The sequence below is a fragment of the Callorhinus ursinus genome, unplaced genomic scaffold (assembly GCF_003265705.2).
Source record: "Callorhinus ursinus isolate GAN/ISIS: 27379988/994484 unplaced genomic scaffold, GSC_fseal_2.0 scaffold54, whole genome shotgun sequence".
In the NCBI taxonomy this organism is placed as follows: domain Eukaryota; kingdom Metazoa; phylum Chordata; class Mammalia; order Carnivora; family Otariidae; genus Callorhinus; species Callorhinus ursinus.
Window position 1 is genome coordinate 15,589,356 of NW_027397116.1, and position 16,274 is coordinate 15,605,629.

Consider the following 16,274-nt stretch of genomic DNA (forward strand, 5'->3'; position numbering starts at 1 on the left):
CCAAAGGCAGACGCTTCACAACTGAGCCACCCAGGTGCCCTGTACTTTAATTTTTGACCAGAAAGATAATTTTCAGTAACTTTGTTTTGAGAGTTAAATTGTATTTGTATTTTTAGGTACACTGGTGATTTGTTGCTGGTGTTTTACCAGGAAGGAGATTTGTAGAGGATTAGTAAGGTCAGAAGAGTTTTATTTTTTTAATTCATTGCATAGAATACATAGCGCTGAGATAAAAGGTGGTTTGCAACTGCACTTTGGAAGAGAATGGTCATTTATTTGGCTTCTTTTGAAATGAAAATTTTTTATTTGTTGTAACAACATTATTGCCACAAATCAAATTGGAAATCTCATAGTAAAGCTTTCTTTGTTATAGTCTCCAGAATATTACTCTTCTCTTTTAAGCTTATACTAAAAATGTGATTTCAGAGTCCCAAAATTCCAATACCTAGCTACATAGTTCTTCCTGGGGTAGATAAAATGTTAGGAACAGATTTGTATCAGCTTCCATATTATTAGTTTTCCTCTCACTTTCTTCTTTGACTTTGGAAAAACAGCTGTGAAGGTTGGCTTGAGACCTTTTATGACTTCTCTTGCTCACAGAAATGACTATTTTAGTGTTGACCTTTGTCCCTTCTCTCAGGGTTAGAGATAACTTGATACCACTAGTCACAGGAGAAGGAAATTGAACATCAAGGATCGAGAGAAGTAAACTAGAGAGAAGCAATATCAGTGAATTTTAAGGCAAAAAAGAATAGAAATACCCCCTGGGTATTTTCACATAGAATCAGGTTATAGAAGCAGATAAAAATGTTTTATTGTTTTAGTTTCTTCGTCTGGAAGCATAAAAAGAGCTGAAGAGATGGAAAGCCATAAAGTCTTACTTGAAAAAGAACTCTGATAATCTTGTTAGGCTGAATTTAGATTGTTACCAAATGTCTTTTTTCTTTTTACCTCTTCTACTTGTAAATACATTTTTAAGTTCTTTCTGGATTTTGAGCATCTGTAGTTCACCTGAAAGCCTATGCCAGATAACTGAACGGATTGCTGATTCTTTTATTGCCAATACATTAATCTTTCCTCCACACCCCCCCACAAATATATATGCCAACAATTAAGGTATATTCATATAAGAGGAACATGCTGATAAAATCATCATCATGTGTGTTACCATCGAGATTTATTTTTATTATGACATTCATCATTCTCTGGTATATTCTTGTGTATTTGTTTGTTTATTTTTTGTGTCCTCCCACGAGATGGTGATTTTTATGAGAGGGAATATTCATCTTATGAAACTAGAGAGTGTCAGGCACTAGCAGATGTTAAATGTTGGTTGAATAAATGGATGAATGAATCACCCAAGGCAGATACCTCCCACAGTGAAATAGTACCCTATCCTGACTTCGCAGAAAATTCTAACCACTGTTTGGGGATCCACACGTGAATGTCCAACTGCGTTCTTACCTCTTGCACTTGACTGTCTGACAGGAATCCCACATTTAACATTGTCCACAATATACCTCCTAATTTCTCAAACCAAATCTGTTCTAGGTCAAATCCATGTTTTAATCATCTCAAGTAAATGGCTACTTGATTCTTTCTTTCCTTTCCCTCTCTGTGTACAATCTATCAGTAAGTTCAGACAGCTATACCTCCAAAAAAATTTTTCAAATCTGTCTACTTTTCTTCACCTTTCCATTTGTCACTTGGACAAGCTACCACAGTCTCTTGTGTGGACATCTGTAATCGCCTCTAAATAAATGGTTTCTCTGCTTCCATTCTTGCCTTCTATCATCTGTTCTCCACACAGCAGCAGAAGTGCTGTTTAAAAAATCCTGAACCACTTTAGGATGCCTTCTCTCTACCATTAGAATAAAATCTGAACTCTTCACTGTGGTTTTGAGGACGCGTATGAGTTCTGCCTCCTCTCCCACCTGACCCTGTTGGTTGGACACTTCTCACTAACCTCCAGCCACAATGACAATCTTCCTGCTCATCAACTAGGCGATGGTCACTCCTAAACTTGGGGCCTGTTGAACTTGCCGTACCCTCTGTGTATGTTTTGCTCCCAATCTTTCCATTTCTAGCTCATGTTGTCATTCAGATATCAACTCCAATCTACAAAAGTGGCCCCCAGTCATGCTCCATCACATTCCCTAATTTATTTTCTTCGTAGAAATTAAACTATAGAAAGTGATTGTGAACTTTCCTTCTGGAACAGAAACTCCATGAGAGCAGAAAACAAGGACTTTGCCTTTCTTCTTCCGTATTATATCCTGGGACCTAACACAGTGCCTGACCTGTGGTGTGCAGATGCTCAATAAAATACAATGAGTGGATATGCAGATGAACATGCAGAGATACATCTTCTTAAGAGTTAAAAAGATAGCTAAAATGTCCTTCCCTCTCTTTCCTTAGCTATGGAAACGTTTCAGACTTGCTAAAATTACCAGCTGACACAGAGATAAGGTAGGAAGCCAAAGATAAATAGTTTTGTGAGCTCTAAGCTTATGGGAGAAAGGCAGAGGTAGGGAAAAGCCCGTGTGTTCAAGTGCCTAGGGAAGAAGTCAAGTGCCAGTGTGAGTGGGCTCTATTATTAGTATGAACGTCCAAGTCTCCATATTACTGTGCCTTCCCCACCAGCTGCCATTTCTTTGAGACATTCGGTGTCAACTGGAAATGGATACTTTCTGTAAATCCTTCTTGAGCAGCAATCAGTGCTTTTCCTTTATTTTTATTTATTTATTTATTTATTTATTTATTTATTTATTTATTTAAGATTTTATTTAATTTGACAGAGAGAGACACAGCAAGAGAGGGAACACAAGCAGGGGCAGTGGGAGAGGGAGAAGCAGGCTTCCCACTGAGCAGGGAGCCCGACGTGGGGCTTGATCCCAGGACCCTGGGATCATGACTGGAGCCAAGGCAGACGCTTAATGACTGAGCCACCCAGGCGCCCTGGTGCTTTTCCTTTAACAAAGTGAAAGTTTCAATTAAGTTTTCGAAAGGAAGGTTATCTTTGAGATGTAAATAATATGTTAACATTGTACTCATCTCTAAAAAGCTAAGTACATTAACTTGGAATGTGCTGAGCTTAGGGTAAATTGATATCCGGCCTGTAGCTGCCAGAGGATTTTTGTCTTGTTTCTTCATGCGGGAGAGAAAATGCAAGCCCCGGTCAATTAATTGCCTGCTGGGGTACTGCCCTATCTATTTCAGGCAGGGAAAACTGAAGAGGGCTGACTGGTTTACTCTCTTAAGTAGCGTCTTGCTGAGGAAGCTCAGTTTCAAAATCCTAGAAACAGTATGTGTTAGTTTAATCAGAGTTTGGCCCTGAGGAGAATTAAAATGAAAGAAATTCCACAATTAGAAGGTGTGGAAGTGGAAAGCCGACTAAATCAAGCCCTTAGAGAGGCAGTGTGGGTTGGTGAGATTATATTCTTAGGGTGTATAATAGGCCAAGGTTTTAATTTCCAGATTCTTTCACTTAAGAGCTTCTGTGTCTGAATTCTAGTGGAATGGAGGCCTGTTCGGGCTTTTCTTCCCTCCATTATAAGGGCCTCACCTTTGTAGTTCTTAACGTACAACTGAAAAAGGTGAGAGTCCCAAGTTTGCAAGAGGTCTGAATAGAGGTTTGTAGCCAAGACCTGGACAGAAAGCCTAGCTTCACAATGGGCTTTGTTCTCCTTTCCCAGGATGGATTTCCTATTCTCTCAGGTTGGCCTTTTACTAAAAAAATCAGAATAATGAAGAGAAGAAAGTTTCATGGGGGATCCTAGGAGCCACTGTTTGTGTTTATTTGGGATCCCTGAGGGAAACCTCTGCTAAATTAACTCGGTTAGAAGTTATGAATTGTACATCGTTAATCAACATTGACGTGGAGCTGTGCACAGGGAGGTGGCCCGATCAGATAGAATGGGACTGGGACAAAGCCTGGTGGCATTCCCAGCAGTGATGGGAAGCTTGAATCTGAGTTTTGAAGTTTTGAGGGATAAATGGATATCTAGTCTTAAACCCAGTACTAACAAAGAATTGTTCTATTTTTAATTTTTGGAGGAATCTTGATATTGTTTTCCATAGTAACTATACCAGGTTATGTTCTCATCAGTGGTGTATGGAGGTGCTCCGTTTTCCACATCCTTGCCAACACTTTTTATCTTTTGTCTTTTTAATAAAAGCGACTCTGACAAGTGGGAGGTGATACCACATTGTGGTTTTGATTTGCATTTCCCTGATAAGTGATGTTGAATATCTTTTCATGTGTCCGTTGGTCATTTGTTTATCTTCTTTTGAGAAAAGTCTATTTGGATCTTTTGCTCATTTTTTAATCAGGTGACTTGTTTTTCTGTTACCGAGTTGTTTGAGTTACTTATATATTTTGATATTAAACCCTTACCAGATATATGATGTGCAAATATTTTCTCCCATTCCGTAGGTTGCTTTTTCACTCTGTCAGTTGTTTCTTTTGTGGAGTAAAAGCATTTGGTTTGGTATAATCATACTTGTCTGTTTTTGCTTTGTTGTCAATGCTTTTGGTGTCACATCCAAAAAAATCATTGCCACCACCAATGTCAAGAAGGTTTTTCTCTATTTTCTTCTAGTAGTTTTATGGTTTAGGGCTTTACATTTAAGGTTTTTTTTTTGTTTGGTTTGGTTTTTACATTTAGGTTTTTAATCCATTTTGAGTTGATTTTTGTGTATGTATAAGGGTCCAGTTTCATTCTTCTGCATGTGCTATCCAGTTTTCCCAACACCATTGATTGAAGGCAATGTCCTTTCCCTACTGTTTGCTCTTGGCAGCCTTATCAAAGTTTAGTTGACCATAAATGGTTGAACTGATTTTTGGTTTTCTCATTCTGTTCTATTGGTCTATTTGTCTGCTTTTATGCCAGTACCATACTATTTTTTATCCCATTTCTGAATATATATTCAAAGGGAATGAAATCAGGATCTTGAAGTGATAGTTGCCCTCCCGTGTTCATTGCAGCATTATTCACAATAACGAAGATGTGCAAACAACCTAAATGTCTGTCAACAGATAAATGGATAAAGAAAATAGCGTATGTCTGTATACACATATATACACACCACGCATTAGCTTTTGGAATACTAGCTTTTGCTAATAGTTTATTGTGGCTATTTCACAATTTATACATACACTAAAACATCAAGTTGTACACCTTCAACATATATAATTTTATTTCTCATTTACACCTAAATAAAGCTGGGGGAAAAACCAATTAAAAAAAGAAGAAACCCAGCATTAACAACCTTAATATGGGAGGAACACATGATAAAAAAAAAAAAGTGAAAACAGTACAAAGAAAAAAGCCCACTAATAAACGGCAAGTAGAGGTCTAGAAATGATTTTTTAATTATTCACATATACATTGGCTACCTCTACCTTCCTTAGGAACTTTATGCCAATGCTCATTTCCTTCACCATTCCTTCCCTATCCTCCTCCAAATATAGGAATAGCTCTTCAATTCACAAAAGATTTTGAGTTTACAATTTACTATGTACTAGTGAGAAAGCAATGAATAAAATAATCTGTACTTCAAGGTATTTAAATAGGAAGGTAAATATACATGTACACAAATTTAATTTTTATATAGTATTTTACATATAGTAAGTATGTTCAAGGGGTACAAATAGCACTGATGCAAAAAAAAAAAATGCTTAAACCCAAGTGAGGTGTGTGAGGTGTTAAGAATGAGATATTTAAATGTGTTTAGCAAGGGGACTTTGGAAGTGCTAACCAGCTGACTGGTTACTGCGTTATTTTGGTCATGATTTTTTTTTTTTTTTATCAGAGGGTAGAAAGGCTACTTTATCCTAGCTCTGTTTCATTCATTTCTAAGACATAGGCCTATTAATAGAAAATTTGAAATCAACAATAATGTATTTATGTAACTCTAGTATAATTAATTAGAACATAAACTTTTTTTTTAAGATTTTAGTTATTTACTTGACAGAGAGAGAGTGCACTTGAGCACAAGCAGGGGGAGCAGCAGAGGGAGAGGGAGAAGCTGAGCTGGGAGCCTGACACGGGGCTCGATCCCAGCACCCTGGGATCATGACCTGAGCCAAAGGCAGATGCTTAACTGATGGAGCCACCCAGGTGCCCCTAGAACATAAACTTAAACAGGTTCTTTTTGACCCAATAAATAAAGATGATAGTCTATTGGTTTTTTGCATGGTTTGTCAGGTTAATTCTTCTTTGTACTTAAGTCTTTTTTTTTTTATTCTAAAATCAGAATGTGTTTTAAGAAAATGCACCAGGCGCCTGGGTGGCTCAGTTGATTGAGAGTCCGACTCTTGGTTTTGGCTCAGGTCATGATCTCATGGTTGTGGGGTTGAGCTCCTCATCAGGCTCCGCACTCAGCATGGAGTCTGCTTGAGATTCTCCCTCTGCCTCTGCCCCTCCCCCCACTTGCACGTGCTTTCTCTCTCAAAATAAATAAATAAAAATCTTTTAAAAGTAAAAATTGAAAAATTGAAAAAAATGCACCAATATATGATAAAACTCATTTTATAAATGGACTTAAACCAGGACTTGGCTTAGATTATTAGTTTGTTCAAGCTAAGCTCCTGTGAATTCTAACTTCCTTGCAGTACTTTGGCTGCTACAGAAGCAAGGATTTATGGAGACTGGTGCAATAAACTAAAATGGTTATTAGATTATCTTAAATCATAACTATGATAATCCATGTTGAAATTAGAGGAATTTGAAGTGAGTTCCTCTTTTACCTTTTATTCAGGAATAACTTCAGTTTAAATTATGTTATTCAAAGGCTCCGGGAGCTTTCATAAATTATTCATTTGCAAAGATCTAGCTATTTCAAGCCACATCCCCTGAAACAGAATGGGTTACTGAGTAAGATGGTTTCGTTTTGCCGAAGCATTCATAAATATCCCTTTGCCTTATTCCTGAAACTCATTTGGATGTCTTTTAGCTTAAGGGACGCTTCTTTCCCACTGTCAGGTAATCTCATCTCATAGTTCCCTTTTCTAGACAAGCTGAGGATGAGCTTTTTCTCATTCTGGTTACCTTACCCACTTCTAAACTGAGAGAAACATTAACTGCGTCTCTGGGAATTTCAGCAATTCTTTGAATCTTCCTATGCAAGCCAGCCTTTTCCTGAGCATTGGTGATTTCATGTCTTCTAGGAAAAGCAAGAGCTGTTTTCTTTTTGTATTTTCTTATTTATACAGATTTCAAAGGTAATATGCTTATCCTTTTCCTTAACTTTCCCCTTCTGTGCCACAAGTCCTTGACTGACCTTGTGAGACCTGGAGATAGGTTGGGGTGGAGAATCAGGACTTAGAATTGCATTTCCATAAGAATGGCTTGAGACCAGCCGAATGGGAAGAGGTAGCAGATTCCAAAAGTCATGGGAATGGAAGCCAGAGAGCTTGGAGTAAGGTGGACTGAATGAGGGATAAGTAAAAGCAACAAACACAGACTGCAAGAAATTTGATCTTGAAGTTAAGGAGACCAAAGAATGGATTAGAATGAGGAAAGTTTCTTTAAAAGCTAGAGTAGATTTGAGCCCATTTACCTAGAAGAAGAGCCAGTGAAGATGGAGAGATTGATGATAGAAAAGAGCAGGAATAATTGTTGAAAACTCTTGGAGGAAAATAGAAGGAGAAAGATCAAGAGCTCATGTGGAGGGGTTAGCAATTGCACAAAAGCAGAATACCTCTTGAGAGAGTAAAATGAGGTGAGAAAGAATTATGAAGATACAGAATGTGATGGTTAATTTTATGTGTCAACTTGGTTAGACTATGATACACAATTGTTTGGTCAAACACCAGTCTAGGTTTTGCTGTGAAGATATTCTTTCAGATGAGATTGACATTTACATTAGCAGACTCTGGGTAAAACATTATTTTCAAAAAAGTGGGTGGGCCTCATCCAATCTGTTGCAGGTCCTAAGAACAAAGTCTGAGGTTCTTGAGAAAAAAGGAATTCTGCCTACAGATGGCTTTTGGACTTGGGCTGCAACATCAACTCTTCCCCCAGTCTCCACCCTATTGAATTTCCCAGTTCAATCCACAATTGTGTGAACTAATTCCTTAAAATAAATCCCTTTTTCTTTATATATGGTGGTTTGCAATCTCAGGAGTCCCCTGGATGAAATCTGAAACTAGCCCCTGTACAAGGAGAGACCTAAGAAAGAGACCACTCAGGTTGGCAGTTTTATTAGGCAAGGGGACTTAAATATAAGGCTTGTCTTGTGAGGCCATAAAACAAGTAGATCTCACCCACTTGCCAGAAACTTAAGAATTTATACAGAAGGCTTATCAGGTTCAGTCATGTATTTAGTCCAGATGGTCTCAATAACACATTACTCTCTCAAGGCTGCATCCTTGAAGTGGCTCCTAGTGCAGGAATAGTGAGTGGAAGGTACATTCCAAGAATGAAGGGTATAGATAAGGAGCCTCGGATTGCTCAGGTCCAGCTCGAGGGTCAACCGGTAGTCATGTCCTCTCAATAACTTCCTCTAACAATGTATATACATCTGACTGGTTCTGTGTCTCTGAAGAACCCTGACCAATACATAAATTCAGAATGAAATGGAAGGGTTTTGAAGATGCTCAGGTTAGTAATGGCAATCATTTTGGTACACTGGGGATGAAGATATGTCATGAAAGTGAGGACGAGACTTGAAAGTAGAAAAGTTTTCAAAGAATTTTTAGGTGGGTCCATGAAACTATGAATTCTTCCAGAACAGGGAGTTTATCTTATTCATTTTGTGTCCTAAATTAATAGCACGACAATTGGCATTGTGAAAGTACTCAACAAATGCTTGTTGTTTGTCAAATAAGCTGAACAAAAAGACTATGAAGACCCCCACTAAGATTGGATACTACAAATTCACGGTGAATAAATTGTCACAGCTTTGTAACTTTTTGCAGTAACATTGGTCCTCTGGACGTTGGATCAGAATCAATGAGCCATGGGAATCAGCACACAGAGAACTCCTGAGGGTCAAGAGATCAAAGACAACCAGTATGGCAGTAAATGAACTATGTACTATGAAAATGACACAGTGAGACCCGGGCTGGGTAGAAAGGTGAAAGAAGACAGATTGGGATGATTGGTCTGAGAGAACTGGAGGGAGCCAAAGGAATTAATGACTTAATGACGACAGGAAGGATGTTTAATGGGAGAAGTAGTGTAGAGAGATGGGAAGAAAGGAAGTATTTTTCTATGAGCTTCATAAGTCTCAGGATCATGGTGGTAGGATAGTTTCGAGTGGCCATTTCGAGTGGCCAAGATTGGTATTATTCAAAGAATATATGGTTATTTTGCTATTTATACATAAGTCCTTAATATACAGTTTATATTTTTATTCTTGTTATTTTTATATATTTTAATTCCTTAGTATATAATTTAAGAAGGTCTTGACAAATAGAAAATACAGTCAGTAATTGCATAGCATTACCTACTTTAATTTATGAAAAATTATCTACAGTGGCAAGGTACTGGGTCTTTCCAGACCCCAGTCAGGGTGTTGAGTCTTAAGAGCACTGAACTTGGAATAGAAAATCTTGGAATAGGGCCAGGCTTTTCAATTTGCTAGATGGGTAAACTTGGGCAATCCATGTAACTTCATTAAGGTTTTATCTTACAAAAGATGAATGATAATAGTTCAGATTATTGTAAAGATTTGATGAAAAATACAGGGGCCCTTTTCAACTGTGAAGTTAAATATGTGGTAATATTTAACAAATATTAATTAAACACGATACTTTCCTTCAAGGAACATTTTCCTTGAAAAAGATACTTAAGGGTTCATTTTCAATCTGATGCTGGCATAATTAAATTAAAACATCTTATTTATGTTTATGAATTTTATTATATTTAATACTTACAAGTATTGAAGAGAACATTATGTATAGTTTAATGTAAACCAAAACCAAAATACAGATTTAAAAGCCCCTGAATATACCTTAAATGTTGTGATTTCCCTTGTATTCAAAGGGGTAATTCTTATTCTTATGGTTCTCCTTCCTAACAGCAGGGATGAAGTAGAGTTGTGTGTATATTTAATTTACTTACTTTCTTCTTTTTTTTTAAGATTTATTTATTTACTTTAGAGAGAGAGAGCAGGGGGAGGGACAGAGAGAGAGGGAGAGAAGCTGACTCCCTACTAAGGGGGGGGGGCATCCGACATGCGACCGCATCCCATGACCCTGAAATCATGACCTGAGCTGAAACCAAGTCGGACGCTTAACTGACTGAGCCACCCAAACACCCCTAATTTACTTACTTTCAATAAAATAAAATCCTAGACATAGAAGAGTAACTATAAATTGTATATACTCTGAATACAACTAAAGTTAACCAAAAGGATTCATTTCATGTTAGACTTTAAGCCAGGAATAAAGAAAAAATAAATGCAATATAAAAGTGCAAAAAAATACAATTTATATATTTTTTCACTAAGTGTTAAATTTTTTATAGTTCTTGTTGTAAGTTCTGAGATTCAGACTCTTAACAAAATTCCTAGGCAGATGTTAAATATCTACCCTTACTTGACAAATCTTAACTTGAATGTTAAGCCCCTGTGTAATCAACACAATATTTAGTATGAAATATATGAACAGTTAATACCCATAATTTTCTGTACCTGAGTTGATATTTAATACATTGTACAAGACCTATCATGACACTGTGCAACAGGAAATCCTTTTCACTTTGGACTCTATGGAAGAAGGAATTCTTTCCATCAACATGGGTTTAAACTATGCCCTATGCTCCAGCCCTCATTATCACAGAGAACAGAACCTATGTCTTGGCAGGAGGCAAGAACACATGTACAGAACATTCAGGTTAGAAAGAGAGTTTGGGATTCTTGCAGCCGTTGCGAATATTTGGATATAAGCAGGGCTACTGTAACCAAACCTCTAAAGTGTGGGGGTTTAAGCAAGGTAGAATCTTAACTTCTCTCTCACATACCATAGAATAAAGTAGGCAGGCAGTCCAGGGCAGATAGCATGACTTAATCAATGAGACCATCCAAGAATGCTGGATGGTGGGACAGCTTTGCCATCATCATGTGACTTTTTCTCTAGATCTCAGGCAGCTCCTTTACGTGTCCTTTTTCCCAGCCATCTAGAAGAGTGAAAGAGGAAATGAACATTGAGCTTCTCTCTTTGCAGATGTGACCCAGAGATTGCTCATATCTCTTCCATTCACATCCTCTTATCTAGAATTTACATGGTCACAATGAACTACAAGAAAAGCTGGGTGATGTACTTTCTAACTGGGAAAATTTATGCCTTATAATTGGTGGTGTCATCTTTTCTCTTCTGTATTCTACCACCAAGATTTGTAATCTATAAGTGAGTTCTGATAATTTGACTTCCAAATGATTTCCATTATTTTCCATATGCCTAACAATACTCTACATCCCTTGCCTGGCCTACTCTAGTAACCTAACTGGTCTGCTTGCTTCCACTCTGGCCTCACTAAATCATTTCTCACATAGTACTCACTGAATTTTAAATATGTAAACCAAATCTCATCATTCTTCTTTTTAAGCCCTTGGTGTCTTCTCATTTCTATAAAGTCCAAACTTCCCACCATGAGCCATAAGACCCAGCAATGAGGCACCTGAGTAGCTCAGTCAGTTAGAGTCCGACTCTTGATTTCAGCTCAGGTCATGATCTATGAGTCCTGGGATTGAATATCACATGGGGCTCCCTGCTCAGCATGGAGTCTGCTTTGGATTCTCTCTCTCCCTCTGTACCTCCCCCGCACTCATGCGTGTACTCTGTTTAATAAATAAATAAATCTTTAAAAAAAAAAAAAAAGACCCAGCAATGACCCGGCTCTAGTCTATCCAGCCCCATTCTTGTACTATGCTTTTGCCTGGTCACTATGTTCTGGCTGCTCTGGCATTTACCTTTTTCTAGAGCACAGTGATCGCTTCCCAGCCTCAGACCTTTAAACCCATATTTCTTGTCCAAGAAATTTTTTTGTGGGGATCTTTGTGTGGCTGGCTTACCCTCATCTCTTGACATTTAGCACAAATGTCTTCTCTTCTGAGAACCTTTGCTGACTGCTCTTTCTAAGCAACATGTCTTGTTTCCAGTTACTCTTTATCAGCCACGTTGTTTATTTCCTTCATAGCACTTATTAAATTATGTAACAGTCCTATTTGTTTGCTTATTGATTGGTCCATTGTCTCCTCATTAGAAAGTATTCCTTAAGATTGTTTGATTTACCTCTGATTCTTGGACACTGACACATAAAAAGAGCTTAAAAAAAATGGTCCATTGAAGGAGTGACTGAATGAATTGGTAGATTTCATACGCTTCTTACAAATAAAAACCTGGTGTCCATGATGGAAAAATCAGGTAAACAGAGCCTTATACAGATTTACCTTCATTAGTTTCATTTCTGACTTGGGTGTATTGCATATTACACCTGAGCCATGAATTTATCAACCTCAGATGGGGTGTTTGGAGTTTTAGCCATTCCCCTCTGTGGCAGGTTGAATGGTGAGCCTTCAGAAGTTATGTTCATGTCTTAATACCTGGATCCTGTTAACGCTACTTTATTTGAAAAAGGGTCTTTGCAGTTGTAATTAAGGATCTTGAGATGAGATCATCGTAGATTAACTGGATGAGCCCTAAATGCAATGACTGATGTCCTGGTAAAGGTAGAGAGAGATCTGAAAAATTAGAGAATGTGATGTGGAAAGAGAGGTAGAGGTTGGAGTTATGCAGCCATTAGCCAAGGAATGCCTGAACCACCAGAAGCTGGAAGAGGCAAGGAAGCATTCTCTCCTAGAGCCTTTGCAGTGATTGTGGCTCTGCTGTTGACTTGATTCAGACTTCTGTCCTCCAGAACTATGAGAGATTTCTGTTGTTTCAAGTCACCTGAATGATTTTTCAGTATAAGTATGACCCAAATATTGCTCGGAACATACTTACACCAAAACATTATTTGTTATTTACCTGAAATCCTAATTTAACTGGGCATTCTGCATTTTTACTTGCTAAATCTGACAATTTTACTCTAATCCCAAGAATATGTGAAAATGAAGAATTGGCTGGGAATGATATGTAGGTTCTGCCAAGTAAGAATTGGCATCACATTTTTTTTAAAAGTCTATTAAGTAACCAAAAGAAAATGAAATTGGTGTCACGGGAGTTTTAAATATGCTACAGGATCCTGAAATTTTGCCCAGAGGAGTAACTAAGCAAAATGCTTGGAAATATAAAAGGTCTTTGGTGTTCTAAATATGATCTAAAACTATCTCAGGAGTAGCTCATTTGTTTCTTGTGATTGTAAAAAGTAAGAACTAAATTCCGTCTGATCCTGACTTAATTTTGTTTTTTACATCTCTGGGGAATTAAGATTGAATTAAGGACTGCCTCTTATTTCAACTACCAACAGTTTATTAGATTCAGCTTGAAAATAGGTAGATTAAAGCACAGGAATTTAAAAAAAAATAGACTGAAAACAGCCTTCAGTGAAGTGCAAGGAGAGGTGGTCTTCTCTGAGGGCCTACAGGGATTTCTTAGCAATGAGTGAGAAACCTCTGTGAACCCATATTTTCTTCACCTGCCTCAGGAGCAATAAAACCACCCATGAGGCAAAATTCTGGTTTACTCTGTTTAGATTTTGTATTCCTAATATTAATAATCACCTTCCTTTTTTCCCCCTTGTGAGTTTTTAAGCACAAATATCATGAAAGCTATTAAATAAGTAATTAAACCCATTTCAGGATCCGTTGAATAGGCAAATGGGGTGGGGACAGCAGTGGGGGGGGAGAGAAAGAAAATGAAAACAGAGCACTGAAATTCCCCAAATCTCTGCTTTATTTAATGAAAGACTAAGTGAATTGGGTGGATTTCATGTCTCCTACAAATAAGAATCAGGTGCCCATGGTGGGCAAACCAGGTAAAAAGATCCTTATATAGAGATTTGCTTCTATTAGCTTTATTTCTGACTAGTGTACTGAGTGATACACCTAAGCAAAAGACAACCTCACCTCCCCTGTTGCTATTGAAGAGTTAAGACTCTTTAGGAAGGAAAGAGCAATAGAGACAGAGGGAAGGAAAACTGAGAAAATGGCAAATGGTGGATGATGCTAGTGCTGTAGGGGGGTCCCAGAGTCTCTAGGGGGCCCTGGTGGGAGGCTGTGGTGGCTTCTAGAGGCTTCAGCAGTAGCATTTGGAGCTAGGGCTGAGGCCACAGAGCTCTCAGAGTCAAGGTTGAGGACAAGGAGTGGATCCCCATCACCAAACTGGGCTGCCTGGTCAAGGACAGGAAGATCAAGACTGTGGAGGAGATTTATCTCTTCTCCCTGCCCATCAAGGAATTTGAGATCGTTGACTTTTTCCTGGGGTGTCCCTCTAGGATGAGGTTTTTGTTGTCATGCACAGAGGTAATGCTCTCAGACACCAATCTGAGGGGTCGTGCAGGGCTGCCTCTACAAGGGAGAGTAGCTGCAGCTGAATTCTGCACATAAGTTTTATTTAGTTTTCTATCAGCAAAGCAAGGACAGATGTATCAAAGTATGGGGAAGGAATAGAAAGAGATGGCAATTATCTTGAAGCTGGAAAGCAGGCCTGCACCCTCTCTTGTGCGTGGACATGCAAAGAAGGGGTTATGAGATAAGGGAGGAAGGTGACGTTCATGCTAGCAATCACCCAAGGGTTACTTTCTTTCATAGCTCCTTATCTATGCCCTGCTGCAGGAGATGATAGGATCCTGTTCCTTCCAGGCCATTGTGTTCAACAGCCCGAGAACAGGAACGCTGCTGATGTTTCAGCTGCTTCCAGTCACCCCTTAGGGCTTACACTATACTTTCTAAGACTAACCCAGGAGATGGTGGGATCCTGCTCCTACCAGGCTATTGCGTTCAATGGCCCGAGAACAGGAACGCTGCTGACATTTCAGCTGCTTCCACAATCACTTCTTAGGGTTTACAACACATTTTCTAAAAATAACTCCATAGGGGGCACCTGGGTGGCTCAGTCGTTAAGCATCTGCCTTCTGCGCAGGTCATGGTCCCAGGGTTCTGGGATTGAGCCCCACATTGGGCTCCCTGCTCGGCGGGAAGCCAACTTCTCCCTCTCCCACTCCCCCTGCTTGTGTTCCCTCTCTTGCTGTCTCTCTGTCAAATAAATAAATAAAATCTTAAAAAAAAAAAAAAACTCCACAGGTTTTGAAGATTATACCTGTGTTAAAGCAGACCTGTGCTGGCCAGTGGACCAGGATCAAGGCATTTGTCATGATCAGGGTTTACAGTGGACATGTTCTGGGGGTAAAGTGCCCTCAGGAGGTAGCCATTGCCATCCATGGTGCCAGCATCTGGCTACACTCTGCATCATCCTATGCAGTAAGGCTACTGGGAGAACGAGATCAGCAAGCCCCATACCGTTGCTTGCAAGGAGACCTGCCGCCGTGGCTCTGTGCTGATGGTGCCTTGTTCCCCGCCCCTGAGGCATTGTCATCATCTAGGCCACTGTGCCTGAGAAGGCCAGAATCAATGACTGCTACACCTTGGCCAGGGGCTGTACCACCACCCCGTGTGACTTCACCAGGGCCACCTTTAATGCCATACCCAAGACCTACAGCATTCTTACCCCTGAACTCTGGAAAGACATGTGCTCACCAAGTCTCCCTATCAAGAATTCACTGACCATGTCTAAAGACCCACACTAGTCTCTGTGCAGAGAACCCAGGCAGTTATCTGTGGCCACCAAATAGTTTTTATACAAGAAAAATAAAATGAAGTAAGTCTTTTTTTTTTTAAAGGGAAACTAGAAAAAGAAGAACAAAGGCCCATGTTAGTAGAAGGAAGGAAATAACAAAGATCAAAGCAGAAATAAATGAAATAGAGACTAAAAAAAGCAATGAAAAGACCAATAAAACAAAGAGCCAGTTCTTTGAAAAATTAAACAAAATTGACAGACCTATAGCCTGACTCATCAAGAAAAAAAGAGGGCTCAAATAAATAAAATCAGAAATTAAAGAAGAGATGTTAAAACTAATACAACAAAAATAGAAGGGATCATAAGTAACTACTGTGAAGAATTATATGCCAGCAAATTTGACAACCTAGAAGAAATGGGTAAATTCCTAGAAACATGCAACCTTCTAATACTGAATCATGAAGAAATAGAAAATCTGAAAAGACCCATTATTAGTAAGAAGATTGAATCAGTAGTTAAAAACTCCCTACAAACAAAAGTCCAGGACCAGACTGCTTCCATGGTGAATTCTACCAAACATTCAAAGAAG

At 38.7% G+C, this 16,274-nt stretch overlaps 1 pseudogene; it reads left to right on the plus strand.

Moving 5' to 3' along the window:
• LOC141371039 (uncharacterized) overlaps positions 1-15,682 on the plus strand; it is a 55,649-nt pseudogene extending 39,967 nt beyond the window's left edge.
• Positions 15,683-16,274: the final 592 nt, after the last annotated feature.